Source organism: Myotis davidii, unplaced genomic scaffold, assembly GCF_000327345.1.
Source record: "Myotis davidii unplaced genomic scaffold, ASM32734v1 scaffold1572, whole genome shotgun sequence".
In the NCBI taxonomy this organism is placed as follows: domain Eukaryota; kingdom Metazoa; phylum Chordata; class Mammalia; order Chiroptera; family Vespertilionidae; genus Myotis; species Myotis davidii.
Genome location: NW_006285041.1, coordinates 672,385 through 694,655, shown reverse-complemented (window position 1 = coordinate 694,655; position 22,271 = coordinate 672,385). Strand labels below are relative to the sequence as shown.

General features: G+C 44.1%; 1 long non-coding RNA gene across 3 annotated transcripts; it reads right to left on the bottom strand.

The window, feature by feature from the left end:
* Nucleotides 1-2,264: 2,264 nt before the first annotated feature.
* On the bottom strand, nt 2,265-17,696 carry LOC107181771. 3 transcript variants are annotated; one of them, XR_001512475.1, is made up of 3 exons: nt 17,623-17,696; nt 8,234-8,648; nt 2,265-2,689 (listed from the first exon to the last, which is right to left on the bottom strand). It is a non-coding gene; the product is annotated as an uncharacterized LOC107181771 (long non-coding RNA). The 3 variants fall into 3 exon arrangements; XR_001512476.1 differs by lacking the exon at nt 17,623-17,696 and adding an exon at nt 9,920-15,731 and having other exon boundaries at nt 8,234-9,280; XR_001512474.1 differs by lacking the exon at nt 17,623-17,696 and having other exon boundaries at nt 8,234-15,731.
* Between the last annotated feature and the right edge of the window lie 4,575 nt (nt 17,697-22,271).

Genomic DNA, 22,271 nt, shown 5'->3' with positions numbered 1-22,271 from the left:
AAACATCATTACATAAAAGAGTACGGTCTTTTTTTTCAATAGTTTTATTCATTTCAAACGGCCGGATCCGGCCCGCGGGCCGTAGTTTGCCCACGGCTGGGTTAGAACCTAGTCAAGGGTTATTAAATCATTTGAGGAGGGTGCAACCAGCATTAAAGAAAATAGACTAGGAAAAAAATCAGAGTGCATGACGTGTTAAGGATAAGTGTTAGCTGTCAAACTTGTGGGTGGGTTGTGCACGGTTGCTGTGTGTGCCTTCCTATGTGCCATGCCAAAAGATGTTTGCAAGTCTCTGCAGCGCCACATCAAGCAACTGTGACCCTAATTTACTCAGGGCAGCTCCTGTCTCTTCTTGCAGAAGACTGATAGAGGAAGTCACCAGGGAGGGCAGACTGTCATACACCAGTATTTCAGGGAAGCCACCTGGAAACAAATAGAAAACCAATTTGTGGATGATCACATAGCCTGGGGAGACAAGTCAGTCACAGGATGTTTTAGGAATGGCAGCCGACTCAGCCCAGTACACCTGTCATGTGGGGAAAGCAGAAGTTATCTGGAGCCCAACCTGACCAAATTTCAGTTTTCCTTTCCCTGAAATGGGGACAATCTCCCTACTATTCCTGCTTGGAAAGACCAAATTAGGGAGAGGGAAAGTCCCTGTTCAATAAGGATGGACCACAAAGCTCAGGCTCAGCCGTGGCCGTTCCTGGGTGTGGTAGGTGTATGTTGGCATTAGGGGAAGGCTCATGCTCAGAGTCAGCGAGGACATACGTGGGAGCACAGACCAGGAACACCTATGCCAAGGGGCCTTTCTTCTTCTGACCTCTTGGCGGGCAGTCCTGGGGCCTGATCATTCATAGTGCGCTGGTCTCACTCAGTGACCTAGAACGGCTTAGCCGGACAGAGCTGACATGAAGAGGAGACCAGCTCAAAGAGCATGTATTGTGTGCAGCTTCAAGTGGTGGGAAATGATTTTTGCCACCTTGGGAGGGGCTCAGGGAGTGGGAGCAGTGGGGGGCCCAGAGGTGGTGGTAGTGCCCTGGGGCTGGTCATTTTGGACCAGCCCTGCTACCCTCTCTTCTCAGGGAGAAAAAGGCAGGAGGATGGGAGAAAAGAAAGCCTTAAAGAGTATCACTAAAGGGTCTGGGGTGAAAGGCTTCAGAAGACAGGAAAGCCTTGCCCTCTATTTGCAGTGTGCCTTTTACAACAAAGCCTCTTAAATTGTTGAGAGAGGTCCTGGCCACTTCTACCACTTCCATTTTTAAAGTTCTCACAGTATTATAGGATAAAAAAATTGCCAAGAATGCAAGGATGGAATAAAAAAACCCAACAAAGTCCTGTTTAAATTTGCATGGTGAACATCTTTAATCTGTCAGAGATCTGCAGCCGTCCCTGACTTCCTAGGTGACATCAGAAGTCTCACTGAAAAGGCAGGCCAAATCCTGTGCCCATCTACAGGACGGACTTTGCTAAGAGCAAGCTTTGGCTGCCTTCACTGCTCGGGGATGGGACAAGACTCATTCCATCTTTATCTGTGCTTTCTCAAGACAGTGGTCCTCAAAAGTTAGAGTGCAGAAGCCACTCCCAGGCTTGTACCGAACGTTGATTCTTAGCCCCACCTGTGGCGATTTGGATTTAGCTGGCTTGAGGTGGAACCCAAGAACCTGCAGTTTGCGATGCATCTCCCCACTCCCCACTGAGATGGCCACGCAGGAGGACCACTCGTGGAGATGCAGTGGGAAGACTGGCCAGGGAGAGGTGGCCTCCCTCACCTACCCATCCTCCCAGCTGACCACCCAGAGTGCAGCACACTCCTGCCTGCCCCGTGCTCTGTGTCAGGGTAGGGCCTGGCCTGAGGTTGGATAGTTTTCACAAAGAGGCCTCAGACATCTGCTTCTCGCCAAACTCTGAGGCAGACCACAGGGATAGCGGCTAATCGGGACCTTAACACACATTGGAGGTGTCTTTTCTAGAATGAGAAAAAGAACAACAACAAAAATCCAAACGACAGAGGTAGGGGGAGAGAACTGTTAAATGTGTGGAAAACCCAAGATCATTAGAGCCATTGAGAGCTTCCTTTCAGGCAAAGACTTTGAGGTTTGCCCAGCATCTTGCTGGGTAAATCTAGCTCTGGTTCCGGGTCACAAATTCCCCCGACACTTTCCCAATTGCATAATCAAATTTCCCACCTCTTGCCCCTAACCCTCATGGAGCTATTCTGACATCATCTTTACTTCTTTTCTCACGGTAACCAACACATGACATAAGGTTGAACAAAGACGTTTATTTATAAAACCAGTTCCCAGGGGAGGAGAGATTGTATCCATAGAACACAAGCCGGTGATCATTCAGAGTGCCACATGCAAGCATTTCCGAACCAAAGAGAGCACTGCGGCAGGCACCCGGGAGCTGCCCATCCTGCCAACAGAAAAGCAAGTGTCTTTTCCGCTCGAGAGCACGGATGTACCAAGATGTCCTGCGAGAAGGCAATGTGGTCTGATATCCACGACGAAGTGATCACGGAATAACTGCAGATCCTTTTTTTTGTCCTATTCTGTGTGCCCTGCTCACTTCCCAGACACCCGGCTAAGAGCTTAAGAGGTCCTCCACCCTCCAGCGGAAGGGGCAGTGTCATATCCAGGGCCTCCTCACATGCCCATCCTTATGCTCTGAATGATCTGGAAGATAGCTGAAAGAGGAAAACAAAACAGCTCAGACACCAGGCAACACACAGCTGGAAACCCAACCCACAGAGCCTGCTTTGGTGACCCTGGGCCCTTGACACGTTAGCACGCACAGCTGATTAGATATTTCCTCACAAGGAGTTAAGTTAACAAAAGGTCAGTGAACTTCTCTAAAAAACAGCCTTGCTGCATCTGTTGATGGATGCCTGGGGATTTATAGATAACCTGCTAATGCCTTCACCAGGAGTGAAGGGCAGAAGTCCCCCAGGGGCTGAGAGATCTGGTCCCCTTTCTTAGAACATCTGCTCTGCTGGGGGCGGGGCTCCCTTTCCTGCAGGCGCTGTATGCATTTAACAGGCTCCTGAGGCCACCTTTTCCAAATGGCTGTGCCCTGGAAAGCAAGCAGCCCTGAGCTGGGCAGAAAGGCCAGTGCTTAGAGCAGAGGCAGGAAGCCGAGCTCCTGGCTGCCACAGCCCTTGATGCAAGCAAATCTTTTGCCATCCGGAACTTTCTGAACTGTGGCTCTCTCATCGAGAGCACCCCTGACCTCCTCAGGGCTCAGTCTTCACTACATGGGCCTCCTCGTGAGACACTGAGGGGTGCGGAGCCTGTAAACCCCACAGAGCGTTCCCGGGACCTGCACTTGTTTTGGTCAGAGCTGGTTACATAGCTGGGTGCAGCTATTGGGTTGAAAGGTGTCCCAGGAAAAGAAGGCCCAGCTGCTTTGTTAAACCCCGCTCAGTGGGCGACATTGGCTAATCCGATGAAGGCAATGATAGCAGCATCTACCTCACAGTGATGGGTTTTATTTTTGAGGGGACGCTGAGTATCATCTCATTTAATGTGTAAAACAGTAAACACTGAGCTCTCCGGGGGTCTTGCCCCTTCTCTCCTTCCTAGTCATCCCGGAATACAGCCAGGAAGGCAGCTTCCTAAGTGACAGCAGTGACGCAGAACCCTCAGGAACAAGGCACTTGGCATTTCATCACCCAATGTTAGTGAGCCCATGCCATCTGCCAGGCACTGTGCTTTGGGGTCCACAGGTGAACAATGCAGACGGCCCGCCCTGGCAAGTTTTGCTGAACAGCTAGGTTTGAAGGGTAGAGCACTAATGTGTTTTATTCTAAAAAAACCCCAACTAACTCTGCACACATCAACACTACTTTCCTAAATCAGATATGTGCTATAAACCAAATGTGATTTAATGTTAACTTTTCATTAATGCTCAGTGTGGCCACATGTGAAACAGTCATCACGCAGACTGCTGTAATCCTGTTATGGAGAGTGCACTAAAGAGCTCTGGACGGCTGTATCCTGGGTTCTCATTTCTGCTTCTTAATGTTTTTTTGTCTCAGTTATTACTATCTGTTATTAGTTACTGTACTAATCCGCAGTGGGCTTTCCTCTGGTGTGTTGCTGTGGACTAAGCTGAAAATAAAGACTGTTAGAATCATGTGCAGAATTAGAGGAAACCCGTCTGTGTGACCATGGCAGGAGCTCCTCTCTAGATACAGTAAGTGAGTTCATTCACAACTTGTGATATTTAATTCTGGTTGCACAAGCAGTGTTCTTTTTTTTTTTTTTTTCCGGGGGTGGAGGGGTTTGACAGAAGAAATTGCTAGATGCACGAGAAAGTACCTTACCAAACTATATAAGCTGGCAGAAATAGTTAAAGTATTTGCCCTCCCCTCTCAAGGCTGATGAAGAATAAAAATTAAATAAGCATTTGGTATTCCAGATCAAGAGGAGTGCTGGGAGGCAGTTGTATATTCAACATGGGGGGGGGCGGGAATATTTACATCTACCATGCCTCAGGCTTGATAGTGAGGATGAGAAAACGTCCCTAACCTTGACAAAGTTACTGTAGAGTGAAATGTCAGGGCCAGGTAGAACTGGGTGAGAATTTCAGTTCTTCACTGAATAACCGAGTGACCAGACAGATAATTTAACCTCTTCAAGCCCATTTCTTCTTCTATAAAATGAGGACCATGGTACTTGCAGGATTGTTACAGAATTAAACAATTTGACATATACAGAGGCTCCTCATACATCCAGGATTTGCTGTGTGGGAGGCATTGTTATTATAGCCACTATTAGTATTATTACAAAAATGACGCTGCTTCTCCATGTATGAGCACGAAGACCAGAGCTACAGAACTACCTGCCACTCTCCAGAGGTGTGAACTTTGGGAAGTTACTAAACAGTTCTGAGCCCTGATTTCTGTATTTGTAAAGTCAGTAGATAGTATGTGCCTCACAGGATTGCAAGGAATCTACAGAATGACATAAGTAAAAGATCTGTTCATAATAGATGCTCAAAAATGTTCTTTCTCCCTTAATTTTATCTTTAGACAAGAAATCATTTCAGCATGACTTACATAAACAAATAGGAGGCAGTCTGTGCCTTTAGTCCATCAGAACTCATTAGGTTAATTCATGACTTCAGAAGTGCTAGGTAGTGATAAAACCTCTCAATTCTTTTTAAGAAACTGCTGCAAATTTATCTAAAGAATCAGAAAAACTTGCTTGCCCTAGAGTAGTTGCAACACATATTAAAACAACCTACCTATTTCTGAGTCTGTTTTAAAAACTAAAGATTATTCCTAATCCTAATTGAGCCCATGTAAAAACCGATGGTCCTTAATATGTTTATATGTGACCCTTTAAAACTGAACCCTCTTGGAGAAATTACTTTGAAGAGTCTATTTTAAGTTCATCATTTGCTTCCACATCTAAGGTAATGAAGAGATGGTTGTGTTCATTATTCCTTTTTCAGCTGTATCAATGTGTTTAAGAAGCCTTCAACATCCTACACTAATTACATTAATTGTAATTCTGTGCATCTGCCAATAATGACCCGCAGACTAACCCCAGCCTTCCACATGCTGACTTTCCGGGCAGTGAACAGGAAGGGAGCCAACAGTGCTTTCAAAGTGGGAAAGGAAGTGGGGAGTCTAGACCCTGACAAGTTAATAACTTAGTGCGTGAACAAAGCTGAGAAAACAGCAGAGCGGGCTGCAGGAAAGGGACTGTGGCAGGCAAGACAGCGGGGAGCAGAGATGCCAAGAAAGGGAGGGACAGCAGGCATTCCAGGTCAGAGGATGGTCACAGAGGTTCAGAGACATTCAGGCTAGAGCAGAATCTACAGAATCCAAACCTCTACACTCTCCCACCTGTGTTTAGGATCCTGGTCACATCTTTCTTTTATTCCACCATCCCCTTTCAATGAAATCCTAAGGTTTTAACATGCAAGAACCACTCACACTGAAAAAATCAAACAAACTAGAACAATCCTCCTGACTCCACATCTCTTCCCTGGTCACCACTGCTGAGCACTCCCTCCTTGAAACTCTTTCTTCCCTTGGCCTCTATGACACTGTCTTCTCCTGGTTTCTAGTTTCCTCCTTCTCCTTGTCTCTATATGCTAAATGTATTTTATGGGTTCATCCTAACTCCACCTGACCAGTAAACAAGAATGCTGAGGTTCCGCAATGAGCATCCTGGCTTTCTCCTCTTCATTACATTCTTTCTCCCTGAATGATCTCAGCCTGGCCCACAATTTCAGTTGCCACTTAGCTTTGGATGACTCATTCACCTGTGTGCATTGCCAGCCCTGTTTCCTCTAACTCTAGACGAGAGCCACACCTTTTACCATCTAATTGATACTTATTCTTAGGTACTCAAAGGCACATCAAACTCAACAGGACCTTCTCATGATCTCTTCCCACTGTCAATTCTGGCATCATTTATCCTCCATCTCACATATAAAACAAAATGCCATAGTCATCCTTAACATCTCCAATTGATAACCAAGACCTGCGGACTTTACCTATGAAATTTGTGATTACGCATCCTTCCCTCCATCCCTCCAGAAACCTCCTTTGTCCAAGTGACCACCATTTTTCTCCAGGTGCCTATGGTGACCTCCAAAACTGGTCTCTTCCTGCAACTCCTCAATCCTTTCTCCATTCTCTAGACTTATTCTTTAAATGAAAACAAACAGGATTATGTCATCCCTGTGTTTAAAAGCACAGCATAAGCTTCCTATTGCCCAATCCTTGATGAGGCCTCCATGACCCGTGCATTCTGGCTCCTGTAAACCTATCTGGGCTCATCTTTTATCACTCTTCTCCTCTCTTGAATAATCCCTTATGCTTTCAAAAGCTCTCTGCTCTTACTACAGGGCTTTTACACATGCCATTCTTTCTATGTAAAATACTTTCCCCATCCCACCCTATTGCCTAGTGTTCCTTCATAATTCAAAAGTTCTATCTTCAGAGAAGCCTCATTTGATCATCTGGAGCACGAATTTTTCAAACTTGAGTGTGTATCCTGATCTCCTGAGGACATATGAAAACACAGGTGCTGGGCCCCACCCCCAGAGTATTTAATCCAGTAGATCTGGGGGTGGGAAATGAGAATGTGTTTTTCTAATTAGTTTCTAGGTGAGGCTAAGGCTGTCGGCCCAAGGACACACTTAGCCAGAGTAGACTAGCCTTTTGTATTGCATGCGTTCACAGCCCTACATGCCTCTTCACACACTTTCATGGCTGAAATTTTACATGTTTTAGCATAATTACTTGGTTGACTCCTCTTGCCTCCCCACCAGGCAGTAGCTATAGGAGAACAGGGATGTTGGATGATTTTGCTCATGATTTTACCCCGGAGCCTAGCTCAGCACTGGGCACACAGTAGCCCCTCAGTAAATATTTACTAAAGGAATGAAAGGTGGATGAGTACAGAAGGTATGGAGAAAGATACACCTTAAAAACCTTAAATAGTCATTTTGCAAACCAAGCGTCAGCATCAAATAGATACTTTTACATTCAAATTCCTAAGAATCAGTCCTTGGATAGGAAGTTAAGTCATGACAGACCAATAACCTTTTAAGCCCCGGGACTGTATCATCTTATGCTGGGGACTGACCTACCCCAGCTAATTGGGAGTGCCAGAAGGACACGGGGCTGAAAGAAGTGGATCTTCTAGGAAATTGTCAGAAAGCTAGACAACAGGAGGCTTCAGAAAGCCACTTTTATTGAAAATAAATACTTGACAAGAGAGATCAAGGACGTTTCTGACAAGAGACGTTAAGGCAGGCCAGAGGAACATCCATTAGGAGTATAAAGATAACTCTAGAAATCACACAACTTGATCATTTTTTCATTAAAAAATTGCTGTAAGAGAAGTATGAATCTTGAGAGAGACAAGTAGTAATGTTAGGAGACAAGACATTGCAAAGGTGGTCTGTTAAGTTCTCTAAAAGAGTCAGGAAAAAGAAAGTCAAAAGCAAAGCACCATTTTCTGATAGCATTTCCTGGTGATTTCCCCAGAGATGGCGACGAGAGAAAAGAGAGAGAGATGCCAGGGGCAGGTAAAGGCAGGAAGACATTGTTAAAAGAGGGATATTATTAGCAAAGAAGGTGATGCCCCGTCTCCACACTGAAATAGCAGACAGAAACTCTCTTCTGAGAAGGAGACCACACACAAACCCAAATGCTCCACGGGCACAGGGCAGAGGATGGCACACAACAACGGAGGCCACAAGTCACCTTGTGAGAGCCAATGGCTGATCAGATCTTTCCAGATTGTCCATCTCAGATCTTGAGGCAGGAGTTCCAGAGTAGATGCATGTCTTCCATCTTTCCTCTGTGGTGAAATAGAAGGGCTTCTCTGGGCTGCTCTGTTTCTCAAACATCGCACTTGCCAGTCTCTGGAGAGACTCCCTCTGGGTGTCACCAGTTCAGGAATGTTCTGGTAGTCTCCAGGAAAGGCCAGTGTTTATGTGGTTGACCTGCAAACATGGTGAATTCAAATATGTCCCTGAGCACATGTCCAGGAAAAGGTAAGGTGATGAGTGCCCGGTGGCCCAGTCCAAAAGCAGCCATGACTTGATACAGGCGTTATCCATCTGGGAGCTGACCCAGGATGGCTGCACAACTGGAATCTCTGGACAGTGCACCTTTTCTGGCAGGGAAAGTAGAAGATGTCTCAACAGGGGACACAATCATATGCTAAAGGCCTAAAGTTGGTGGAAACCTTCTGCTCCACAGTACTTTTGGGGACATGGAAGAGAGAAGGAATGCAGGGTAACAGAAAGCAGTAGGGTTTGAAGTTAGGTTTGGGTACTAGCTCTATCACTTTTTAACATGGGATGCTGGCTGATTTCCTCTGTGAGCCTCAGTGTTGTGAGTACCACAGCTTCTTTGTAGGGATTGTGTGACTAGAAGGGAGAATGTATGTGTAGAGCCTGGCATTATAATAAGGACTCAAGCAATGGCAGCCAAAATAGTTACGTGAACAGGTCCTGCTCGCCCCCATAGTCTAGATACAAAGAGTTCTTTCTGGAAATAGAGAAGAGGCTCTAGCTGCTCCTGCAGAGGTGATACCACTGACCTCTGGTCGACAAGCCTTGCCCTCTACCTGGCCAGGCGCGAGCTGGAGCCCACGCAGCTTCCTCAGCATCACCGGGCTGTGCTCCGCCACTACAGGTGTTCTCATCATCACAAAGCAAAGTCACCAGAAAGGTCAAAATGGCATCTTTCTTTCCTTGTAAGCACTCAGAATCTTGGTCAGAACTTTGCCCAGGAGGTCAAGAGCTGGGGAGACAGGGTGACTAAGGACCATCAACATAATGACAATAACAACAAACATTTATAAAACTATTACCTTGACTGGACAAGCATTAACCCTCAGGATTCGTTTTCATGAGGATCTTAGGAGCCAGGAACCAGTCCTAAGCCCTTTAAGAATGGGAGAACTGAGGCTTAGAGTGGGCATCAGTAACCTGGACAATGCCACACAGCTAGGAGGCAGCAAACCCAGGTTTCAAACCCAGGGAAGTTGGCCCTAGAGCTGGCACACACATGATTTAGTCCTTTCCCTCCTCCACATCCTTAATAAAAACCTCCAGTCCTAGGAATGGTGAGTGCCAGTCCTTCTAGGAATAGAGAGGTCCTTAGTGCATCTATAAAGAGAGCCAGGTGGATGACCTGAAACATGGGGCTGAGAGAATCGGAATTCAGGCCCATCTAAGAACATCTCAGGGAATCACTTCTTCCTATCTCTTCTGAATAGGTTGTCCTAAAAATTAGACCTACCTGTGACACTATCTACCCCCCAACCCCGCCCCATCCCTGTGGGTAGAGTCCCTGGAGGATACAGGAGAGGAGTACTGACAGTCTGTGAACTGACAGACAAAAGGAATGTCTCTGCCCAGAAACAGTGCAGCTACTTACAACTGATGGTGCCAAATACACCTAGTGGGCTCTTGGCTGAAAGATAGTAACTCTGTACAGCAGAGGCCAGCTCTGCGCCAGACACAATTTCCTATTTGATGGGCAAAGAGGGTCCAGCTGGATATTCCTTTCTGGGAATGAAAAAAAAGCAGAATATACAGCAACACAGGAGGTACCCCATACACACACGCATAAACATGCAACACACAAACATGCAACATTCATACACAAACACACAACACACACGCACGAACATGTACACAAACATGCGCACGTACGCATACACACAGATCTCATTTCAACCAGAACAGCTGCTCTTTCATTTGTTTCCCTATAAGATTTGAACAAAGAGTGCTGCTGCTGCTTTAAAAAAGGGAAAGGCTACAAACCACAAGTCTAGACGATTTGTTCTTAAATCACACTTAATTTTTTCTAAATATGCAAGTAATATATGCTCACTGACAAAATGGGGAAATATAGAAACTTATGAATAAAATAACAGTCACTAGTTAATCCTGCTGCCCTAGAGGGTTCCCTTTGATGTGGGATGAAGGCGCCTCGGCCTCAAGAATACCCCGGCTTCAGTAACCATTGACATTCTCATGATCACTAACCAGGAAATGAACATCAAAACTGGCTAGAAAGAGAGATAAAATTGAAATTAGGAATACATGAGGGAGAAGCAGTCCGAGAAAGGGAAGTGGGGCTTGGCTGGTATGTAAGAGTTCACATCAGAATCGAAGGATGAAGGGAATTAAATGGTGACCCCCTAGTCCCAGTTGAGACCTCAATGAGGGGTAAGAACAGAGAAGGATACAACCATGTTGCCAAGAGTGCTAAGATTGTGGCTTCCTGTCACCACACAGTATCAGAGCTTGGGAAAGGTAAATCATACTACAGGATCACAAGAAACATGTATATGATGACAAAATGACAAACCTGTTTGAACAACTAACATGTTAAGGAAAAGATCTAATTTCACCGAGTCCGGGAGGCATTCTCATTAAAGAGAAGAATTGAAGATGCTGAAGACGGTTGTCCTGTGAACACTGTGGCACTTACATTATAAAAAGGTTAGACCAGGGACAGCAAAGATGAGCACGGGATCCTGCTGTTAATACCATGCTCATGACAGACTGTAGTAATCAATTGCAGCACACTTTCCCACAGAGCTTTGGTGTGGCCTCAGAATCTTTCTCAATAAGCTTTTAAAAGAGCTGAGGATAAAAGGGGAGAAAAACCTAGGGGCTAGGGCACTGAGCATAAACAGTGGGGACTGGCTTCATTAATGGCCTGGGGAGGTGCGTCAAGCCTGCAAGTGTCCTGTGAAGATAGCGGTGGCAGATCTGTGTGACAGTGTCTTTGCTGTCTCAGACAGACATTCCAGGTCACGCTTGTCTCTGAGTCTCAAGATAAAGCAAGAACTCTTCAGAAGTTATTAAACAGTTCTCCAAAAGGGCAGGTTTTGAAACCAGGGACTGAGAGAGCTAGAATGAGCTGCTTATCTGGAGAGAGGCCCCCTTGCCTGCAGAAATGGAAGATAATGTTTTTATAAAAAGGGATGTGTTTTAATGTGGATCTGGGTCCTAGGAGACCAAAACAAGATAAATGCAAGCAGTTAAAAAGGTTCCAGCAACACAAAGTCCCAGGACAAGGCTTGAACAAGAAAATTTCCTGGCCTATTTGGAATAATCACTTGAGGGGGCCCATGACAGGTATTTGAGAAGCAGGTCTGAGATTGCTGACAGAATATATAATACCAATAACAATAAAGCTGGTTATCAAACCGAGCAAAACAAAGCAGGAAATGGCCCTGAAGGGACCTATTTGGATAATATTGTGTCTCAAAAGAACACAGGGTTCCCAAGGCTTTTCTATCTCACAAAGAAAACTTTTCTAGCAAAACAGTGATGTATGCGGGTTGTGTTAAGGAAATGAAACTTATATTTCATTTTTGAGAGTCAACTTAAAGTACAAGCCCCCATTCATTGATTTGTGTCTGCACGTCCGTGCCTCCTTTTCCTTGCGTGGGGAGGTGACAGATTTGGAGGCTTTATCAAGGGAAAACAGTCTCATGTACCCAGAGTGTTACCACTGAAATGGCTCACACCCATCCTTGGAGTTAAGAGGCAGGGCCTACTGCTTTCTGAAAGATCCAGAAAAATATGATGGCTGAGCCTGCCAATGACAGGCTTAGTATGGGAGGAAGGGCGGTGAATGGAAGCCTGAGCACCCCATGGCACAGCAGTCCCAGCCCCGGTGCCACTGGTTTCCATGGGGGGGGGAGTGGGTAGAGGAGGTAGTGACTGAGGCTGCAGGTGTCAAGCTTGTTGGGCCAGCACTTACATCCCTGGAACCTTCAGCGCCATGACCATCTGTGGAGGGGCTCCTATATCCCTATTTGATCGAAAAGGAAATCAATACGGAGAGAGTAAATAACTTGTCCTAGGTTATTCGGCTGATAAATAGCAAATCTAGGCTCTGAACCGATATCTGGCAGATTCCAAAACTGTCCTCCCCTCTGAGGCACCAGTTGGTCAGATTTCAAAGAAGCGTCTTGCCTCAGAGACCTTTTGCAATGGTTGAAAGTGGAAATTTACTTAATTCTGGAGAGGGATGGATTTAAATAAACCTCCTTCAGCTGCCTCTTAACAGGGTAATGTACTAGAGATTACAACTGTGGACTCGGACTCTGATCTTGGTGGCCTGGGCACAGCTCCGGTGCTCTTATCTAAGTTGTTGGTGAGGTGGTGGGTGTTCCCTGGGTGCAGGTTTGGGCCAGGGGTCCCTGGGTGCCATGCTCCTGTACCCTCACTGCTCTCCAGGTTTCTCTTCCTTCCCTTTCATTTTTTTGCTCTTATCACCACCATAGGCATGAAAGGAACGGAGGATGAGGAAGGTCATAAGAAAGAGAAGCCAGGGGTGAAAGTTTGCTGTGACACATCACTCCCCGTAATAAAGGGACCCTGTAACCTCCTGGAGGTTTGTTAACTTGTTTTTCCACATAAAGTGGAGTAAGGGTGACCAATAAGTGAGCATGTACTTAAATACCAACATTTTACCAGCCCAATTCCTCCCCGGAATATAGCTAGGAAAACAGATAAGATGTGCACTCCTATTCCTTGCCTGACCTGATTGTTTATTTAGCCTACTGACCCTACTTCTAAAAGGGGCACTTTGCTCAACCAAACATCAGTTAGGAATATGGGTTAATGAGGAAGGTAATGAAAGCAAGAGTCTGTCAAGAGAAACAGATCAATGATCAGCATCTTCATTAATATTGGAAGATCTCATAGTTTTCCTGTCTGTATAAAAATATACAAAATGGGATTAACCAATGACATGAGCCCAGAGAGGGCAAATGACCTCATAGGTGTCACCGGGACTCAGTGAGATGAAGCTGTAGCCTGGCATACGGGCATGCCCTGCTCAGAGGAAAGAGACCTGAGGGACACGAAGGAGTGTGTGTCCGTAGAGGCACAGAAATCCTACCAGAAACTGCAGTGAGTTTTGTGTGAGTGTCACAGACAAGAGCAGAGTGAGGGTGTGCACAGCACAGATGGATGGTCAGACGTGAGGTGCAGGGGGTCTCTCCTACTTTGGATCACTGAACTGGGATAGAGGTGAGAGAGAGTAGTAATGAGGGGTTCAATCATTCTAGCACCAAGAAGGCTTATTACATAAAGCAGAGGAACTGATAAACTTGAGGAAATCACATTCTTTTGAATGTAGACAAAAGATAGGTGGGAGCCTATGGCTTGCAACTCTAAAAAGGGAGAGACTCAAGAGGGACAGTGGCTCTGCCAAACGAACTGAATCGTGACTAATCCCCGAGGGGACACAGCTATTGGTGCCATTGTGTTTTTCATGACATGCATGGTTTAGAAAAGGACACGGACAAAGATAGAAGGAAGGGCACAGTACCAAGGACAAACTGAGGAGAGTGACACCTTTCTGTGAGAACAGTGCCCAACATGAGCTGAAGCTTGCAGAAAACAACAACAAAACAAAGCAAAAAGGGTGGTAGTATTAGATTATTCTCAGTTATGATTGAAAAAGCAACGAGGCCCATTAATTAGGGATTCTTGTAGCATGTAAACAGGATAGAGAAAGCAAGACCACCAAACTCCCATTTTATTTATTGCTCCTCATAAGAGCAAAGTGGTCTTAACGAGGAAGTTGAGAGAAGCATCGCTAGAAGAGCCCTGGACGCGAGGCGGGGGGATCTGGTATGCCAATGAGGGCTGTATTTTCATTATGTCCAAGTCTCCAGGCCCTGCAGTCTCCCATCCAGGCCCCTGGACAATCCTGCAGCTGAGATAACAGAGCGTTTGTGCTTGATGCCTAAAACACTCTTGAAGACTGGTTCCAAAAGATTGTTGGATACAGTACCTGCTATGTGAACCAATAAGCCTGGCAAAATTTTAATTAAAATGTAATTTTTTAAAATGTAATTTAGAGAAAGTTTTTTTAAGCCCTTTGACAAGCATGACTATTGAGAACTAGCACAGGTTTGAGAAAAACAAGCCAGACCAAATAACTATTGTCTCCCTTCCACCTCCCTCCCCACTAAGGGCTCACAGATCCTCACGGCTGGGCTTTGCCATTCTTGAGCCACTATCTCCAGCCTCAGTGCCTTTGTCACGCAGTGTTCCTTCATGTGGAATAACCTACCTTTGTCTGGCTGTTTGTCCTTCAAAACTCAGCTTAAACTGCACCTCCTCTGGGAAACCTTTCCTTCTGCCCAGCATGGTTTAGAAGTTCCTGCTATAATTGATTGTGTTCTCCCAAATTCACACGTTGAAGTCCTCAATATGATGGTGGTAGAAGGTAAGGCCTTTGGGAGGTGATTAGGTTATGAGAGTGGGTGGGACTAGCGCTTTTAAAAAAGAGGCCTCAGAGCTTCCCTGTCTCCCTCTGCTGCATAAGGATATGGTATGAAGACACAAGGAGAAACCTATGACCAGAAAGAGGGCTCTCCCCTGACCATGCTGGCCCTGAATCTGATGTCCAGCTTCCAGAATTGTGAGCAGTACATTTCTGCCGTTTGTAAGCCTCCCAGGCTGTGGTATTTTGTTACAGCAGCCTGAAAGGACTAAGGCAATCCCTTATGCGTGCTCACCAAGAACTCTGCTATCATCGTGCTCTTTCTGGGGTTACAATGGGCAGCTTTCTTATCTGCCCTCTCCAGTGCCTGTAGGTACTGAAGGAGGTTGTAGTTTCAAAGCCCAGAACAGTGGCAGGCACATGGGGACCCTCAACACATGATGATGGCTTGCATGAGTTCTGCTGAGAGGTTCAAAGTCAACCCAAAGGGAGTTGTCTCTAATTGTGTTCTATGGACTTCTCCAGGTCTAGATTTTTATCAGTGACTTGGAGAAATAATATACTTTTAGAGACTGTAAGGCTCAGAGAAAAAGATAATTAGATAAAAGGCTCAAGGTTCAAGATTTAACAATCTACAGGCTGGCTATAAAACCTGAAAAGATAGACAGCTATTTTATATGGATTGATTTTGTATTTGTCTGTGGCATGCTAAAGCACAGGTCGTGTTGTTGGTTGTTAGGTGAAAATCAGAGACAGATAGTCTGAAATAATGCATCACAGGTGAATATGTGGGCTTGATGACAATGCTGCATTGATGCCCCAGAGTCACTGCAATTTCTTATAGCGCTCTGAACTGTGCATTGCTAATGACAATACATTGACTAGATCATGTAGTGTCACTGACCATATTGTACATTATACTGTAATATCGGTAAGCCATTTATCATGCATGTGTTTCTGTGTTTCCAGACTTATAGTTACTCTGTAGAAGGACAACTGAAACAACACTAAACTTTTAATAGAAATATTCATGAAGCTTTATGTTAGGTCTCAAGAAAGTCAATTGGATATTTACAGTATGCAGAATATATGGCTTTATTCATCCATCCATCCAACTGTATTGAACACGTACAATATACCAAATACTGTAGTAGAATCTACAAATTTAGTGGAAAAGGAACACTGCCTTCCCTGAGCTTATATCCTGGCAGAGGGAAATGGATAATAAGTAAGCAAACAAAATACTTCTAAATGCTGATGAGGGCTCTGAATAAAATAAAACAATGTATGATAGGAGATGAGACAACTTTGGGTGGGATTAGGTAGCTGCCTCTGAAGCTTGCAGGAAGTTTATGTACAGAAGATCTGGTCGGGGCCTGGCTGGCCATTAGCTTGAAGTGAGTCTGGAACATGCTGTGACTATTCCAATATAAACTGCAAACTGGGTCAGATTAATGGAAGCAGAACATTGAGATAAGGGTAGTGACAATCCTACTCCCTCTGGAGCATTCATACCACTTCTGGACCAACTTTTATAGTTGCAAATGCTACTCATGGTGTCTAGCTAGAAACCACATCTTATGAGGACTGATTGAGAAAATTGGGAAAGTTTAGCTAGTAGAAGGAACCACTAGGCAGTCATCTTTGAAATATCCAGATTCAAGATGTTCAGAAGGGAATGAGTCCTGTTGGTGTGACTCCAAGAGTCTACCTTGAATTATTGAGAAGATAGCATGTATAGTTTAAAAGAGGGGAAACATATCTAAAAGAATTAGACCTATACAGAAATAGGACAGGCTTTTTGAAGAAGTGAGTACTCAACCCTCAGAAGTATTCCAGCAGAGGATGGGTAAACTCTGTTAAAGATGAGGAATCCCCATATTGGGCAAAAGATCCCTTTCTAGGACACAGCTTTGGGACTGGGGTACAGTTTTGTTTCTTTGAGTGGAAGATCTTTTCATCTTGGGACGCCAAATCAGCTTTAAAATATTTGAGCCTCAAGCAACAATCATGCCAAATCCTTTGTATCCTTCCTTTCTCTTAAGAGCGTTTGTTTCCTTGGAAGAGTGGTTTCTTGAAGATCAGAGGCACTGATCTATCTTTAGTCATGGGTGTCTCTTGCCGCTGGGACAGAATGATGTCCTAGACCTGAGTCTGCTGGAAGATGTGGACTCCTGGCCTTCCCTGTCCTCAGCAACAGTGAGGTGATGGGGATGGGATGCTCTAATGGCCTGCCTACTGATGGAAGTAACCTGCACTCGCCAGTACTTCAGAAACCCAAGCCCTGGGGACCAGGAATTATGTCAAGACTCCCAATAGCAGAGTTTACTAGAAACGACTGTATAATCCTTCTGCTCAAATCTCCTCTTTGTATGTGTGTGTTTGCATGTCAGTGCAAGGAAAGCTCTCTGAACTTGTCAACTTCCAGTATGAAGTGGCTGTACCTTGAGGCTCAGGTCAAAGGCTCAGTTCTGTGTAGAGCACTGTAGAGTTCCTTTTCTCAGAAAGCCTCTCCCTCTCTCTGGAATGTGGATTGATCATTGTCAGACAGGTGCTCCACTTTCTGTTTGAAATGCTCTTATACTGTGTCTTCACAGAAAGGTTTGATTGAACTCTAAACTCCATATAGCTGATTTAATTGCTCAGCATAATCATTTTATGATTACAAATTGATAGCATATCAATTCTGTCTCTACTCATATTTGGTCTGCTGGAAGAGAAATTAAATCAAAACCCCATTAAGATTAATACCTCAGGCAGAGATTAACTTGAATCTTAGACTAATATATTTTTTGTCTATTTACCTTCTGAGTAAAACATGTGTTTTTGAAGGACAGAGGAAGACCTGGGATATAAGGGCAGTGAAGAACCCATACCTGAGCCACAGACAACAAAAACAAACAGTGCCAACAGCCATGGTCCCACAGGATATTTCTCTTCTTGTGGCCTCTAAAAGAGAAGGGGAGAAAGTAAGATTAGGTTCATTAATTCGGGAAACATTTGTTGACTGCTACTAGTCACTGTGCTAGGAGCTGGGGCTACCACTGTGAATAAGACAGACTCAGTCTCAATGACCAGTGGGCAGATACAGATGAATACAGTCAATTGTAAAGGATCAAGATATATTTAAAAACATTCATCAATAACCTTGCTTACATCCCTGTAACTCAATGAACTTGGTGGTCTTAAATATTCTGGGGACAAGGTATAAATGCATAAAACTAATACAGTGATTTGGGAGCCAAAGATGATATTACTAATAACTGCTTCCATTTGTTGAAAGCACTCTCTATGACAGAAACCTACTATATCCACTATTTCCAGCACTCACAACCCCATACAACTCCATTCTGTAGTTGAGGATGGAAGCTCAAATTTGTGAACTTGGGCAAGAGCTGGAATTCAAATTTAGGTCTGCCTCATTACAGAGCCTGGGTGTTTTCCACTGATAGCTTCGTTTTTAACTCCCACATCTGTGAATTCTAAGTAGGGTCACAAAGCACAGCCATGTCCTCAAAACCTTCCATATGCCAAAAAGTTTGGGAAGGCAGTGCAGTGGAAACCTTTGGAATCCCAGAAGCACCACAACAACTGTGAATGGATGTGAGGGAAGCAGCGTTTTGTAATAAAGTTCCTAAATCTTTGTGAAGCTTACACTTTGGAAATTTCTGCATCCTCTGGGAAGCAGAGGGGGACTCTTGTACCCACACCAATCTAGCCCTCTGTACCTCCTGCTCTTCTCAAACCAAAAGCACAGACAGAACAAGAATGTCCCTCTGCAGCCCCTCTAGGTCTATTGGCAGGTAGGGTTTGGTCCGTACAAATAAAATAAAATATTCTAAGAGGCATCTGAAACACTGGTGAATTTCTCAAATAAAAAGGTAGAAGGTCGAATGAAAAAAGTAGTGTCTTTGGTTCCCAGCTCACCTGCTCACATTCTTAGAGAGCCTTCTCTTTTCTATCTCAATTGGGTTCACTTGTCATGTACACAGCCACATTCTTTTGCTTGGCAGTTACCACAGTTTGTATCTCTGTTTATTCTTGTGATAATGTATTTAATGTCTGGCTCTTCACTAGGCCCCACAAAGGCAGGCACTTTCTCTTTCATATATCAATGCATAGCAGTGCATAATACAGAACTTAAACATAGATGTTCAATAAATGTTAATTGAAGAATGAATAAGCACCCAAGCTTCATTAAACATGATTTCTTAGGTCAGATAGGATAAAGATAGGGCTTAGGAAGGATGTTGTCTTTTTATTATACTTCCTAATTGGCCTGAGGGTTATCCCTGCATTTCTCTTACTAGAAGAGTATGGATTAAAGTGTCAGTGGCAGGTAGATTCTGAAGGACTGAAACCATTCACTTCTCTGTCATTGACAAGCTTGCATCTTTCTATCCACTGAGCCAAACCAGCTAGGGCGCATCTACCACTCTTGTGTGAGGGCAAATCACATGGCAAGGAAAGAAGTGGTTGCCCTTGACTAGACAAGGACAAAGCCAGTCTTAAACAATTGCGTAAGATAACTTTAACCAGCATTTTTATCAGGTCATTCTTTGGCACTTAAGACCAGGTCAAGGTCAGATCAAGAAAATAGAGATATTAAATAAAGTTACCCGAACAGAGTGTGGCTTTACCCCTCCCCACCCTCTTTTACCAACTTCCTAACAATTTGTCATAGTTGCCCAGAAACCAATTCTGTTGCTATCATCCTACTAATGTTATATAAAAATTCGTTTGGCTCCATCTCCAGCAAAGCCAACAAGTGAATTCAGAAGCCTGTAAATGAATTATTGGTCGAGTCAGATACCAAATGAAGTCCTTTATTTTTCCTTTGCTGAAAAACATAAATTATTAACATGCAGAGCTTGGAGCAAAACCGTTTTGATGATATTTGCCACTGAATCAATATTACTTGGGGACTTTCAGAGCTCAGGAATACCTGGGTGATCATAATACCGATATATTCTTTTTGAGAGCTTCAAGTTACTTTTTTTTTGTGTGTGGAAGTGGTGCCCAGCACTATCCCACTGGGAAAATTTACCTAACCCTGAATCCACTGCTGGGAAAAGCAAGAAAATCAGTGGAATCCTGCAAATGACATGGTTCATTTCAAACAGAAGTTTGCCACTTCCCAAGGCTCCAAAACGTCAGTGGATGGCTTTCCCTGTGATAAGATAACAGCAGGGTAACTCAGAACTCTGGAATTTAAATTCTCTCTTCATTCTGAAGAAGTTACTACTGTATAATCATGAAATGATTATCTCATTTCTCTGTTTCTTGGCTTTATCTGCTATCTGGGAGAATAATTTTGATTCACTCCATAGCTATTAACTAATAACTAAATACTGCGGCATCTGCATATAATCAAAGGGCTTTATTTCTGAGTGATTAGTCGGAATTTTCAGTTAGAAGCTATTAATCTGTCCCCATTTATTGAATTTCATCTGAACAAGTTCTCCTTTGCAAGTTAATCTTTCAAAGTATAATGTTTGGCCTGTAATTAGGAAAATGAAATTTAGGATTCAAGGTATTGCTTTTTGTTGTTAATCCTCACCTGAGGATATTTTTCAATTGATTTTTTTAGAGAGAGTGGAAGGGAGGGGGAAAGACAGAGAGAGAAGCATCGATCCGTCCCCTCCCACATGCACCCTGACCAGGGATCGAGCCTGCAACTGAGGTACATGCCCTTGACCTGGGACCCTTCAGTCTGCAGATCTACACTCTATATGCTGAGCCAAACCAGCTAGGGCTAAAGTGTTGCTTTTTAAAAGAGAATTTCATTTTTCTTTTTGGATGCTGATCCATTTATAATAAATTTAACCAAAAGCCATTCCAACCAAAGGAAAATAAACATACATTGTGGCTTGGTTTGGAAACCTTTCATTACAAATTTAGTGGGGCCATTTAAACACCCTCAGAAGTACCCGGCGCTTTTGAAGGGCCTACTCCAAGGTATATGTGAACTATTAAACTGCACTCATACCATAGATTAAACATAATTTGAATGCAACTCCGAAAGTTGAGTTGAACTGCAGGTGACTATATTTTCTAGATATTTAAACATCTCTTTCTCCAATTCTTTCCATTTTCTTTTCATATTTTGGAGCCAATAATTTTTGTTTCAGCTCCCAAATGTTTCCTAGTGGTCTTGAAAAGCTAGAAGTGGCAGACACTGCATTTTACTAAGTCTAACAGATAAAACAGCTCCACACATTAGTTTCTGTTTTGTTGTTATTTTTATAGTCAGGTAAGTTGTCAACTTAGTTCACTTAACAACTGAATCCTGGTTCATTAAAAAGAAACGCACAACCAGAGATTTTCAGTACATCAGCTAGTCTGTATGACATCCTAGAAAGAATTAATATCCTAGGGATATAAAATCCTGAATGCTTTAACATCAACTAAAAGTTGTTTGTCAATGTTAATTTGAACAGCAAGTTGTTGTTTTTTATGAGTAAAAATAAATAGGGGAAACATAGATCTTTGTGAAAAATGGTTCCAATTCAATGACACATCGGCATTTTGCTGGTCAATCATAAATAAATGATCTAATTCCCAAGAATTTCAAGCACGACTTCAGCCTGGACCTGTGCATAAAGCCCCGTGTACAGCTCAGTTTAATCCTAAAGTTTCTCTGCCACAGTACTGCTTGGTTTGCAAGAATTCTGGGGTAATGTAGATCCAGCTTTTTGCTCAGTTAATCAAAGCAGCATTATTTCTTTGGCTAAAAGGAATTGTCTCATCAAGTCTGCAGGCTTTTCCAGCCAAACCCCAAGCTTCAGTTGGACTTCCACTTAAGTGCCTGGAATAACAGATTCCAGGTGCCTTTGCTCATAGACTTGGAGACTCACACTGCCCAGCAACTCATTCGAGGCATGCCTCTGAATGTCCAAATCACAGGCCCGGCATTTTCTGTGGGAGATAATTTGCATCGCTAAAAGAAACCCCACTGCATAAGGCACAGATTTTACTTAAAAGTCGTTATAAAGCTTTAATATACAGTTTTGGGGGCACAGAATGCCTGGTAATTAACTAGTCTCTAAAGTGCTGGATCAGAATAAACCTGAATTCACAGGGTGAACCAGAGGAAAGCTGCATTTAAACTTTAGCCCAGTGTGAGAGGCCTCACTGGAGAAAAGGCAAAATAGAGGAGGATGGAGGGTAATATGGTTTGAATCTCATTCCACTCTTCCAATATAAAGGGAGACCATTACAAAGGGGTTGGAAAGAAAACCTTACCATGGTGTGTGTCTGTTGGTTATGGAGGGCAGGGGTGAAGCCCGGGAGGGGGAGATGATACATGGCTTCATTTACTCATTCATTCACTTGTTCGTCCATCGCCTATTTAACATTCTAGCACCTAGTAGGTTCAGGACCCTGTGTAAGCAGTTGCCCTAACAGTTCTGTAACTGCTGCTTTCCGTCTCTCCCAGAGACACGGGACCCATTCTCTTCTGGGGAGGCTCCTCCTTGTCCCCGTGGCAGCCCCAGCAGCCCCTCCCAGAGGGGCCACGGCCCGC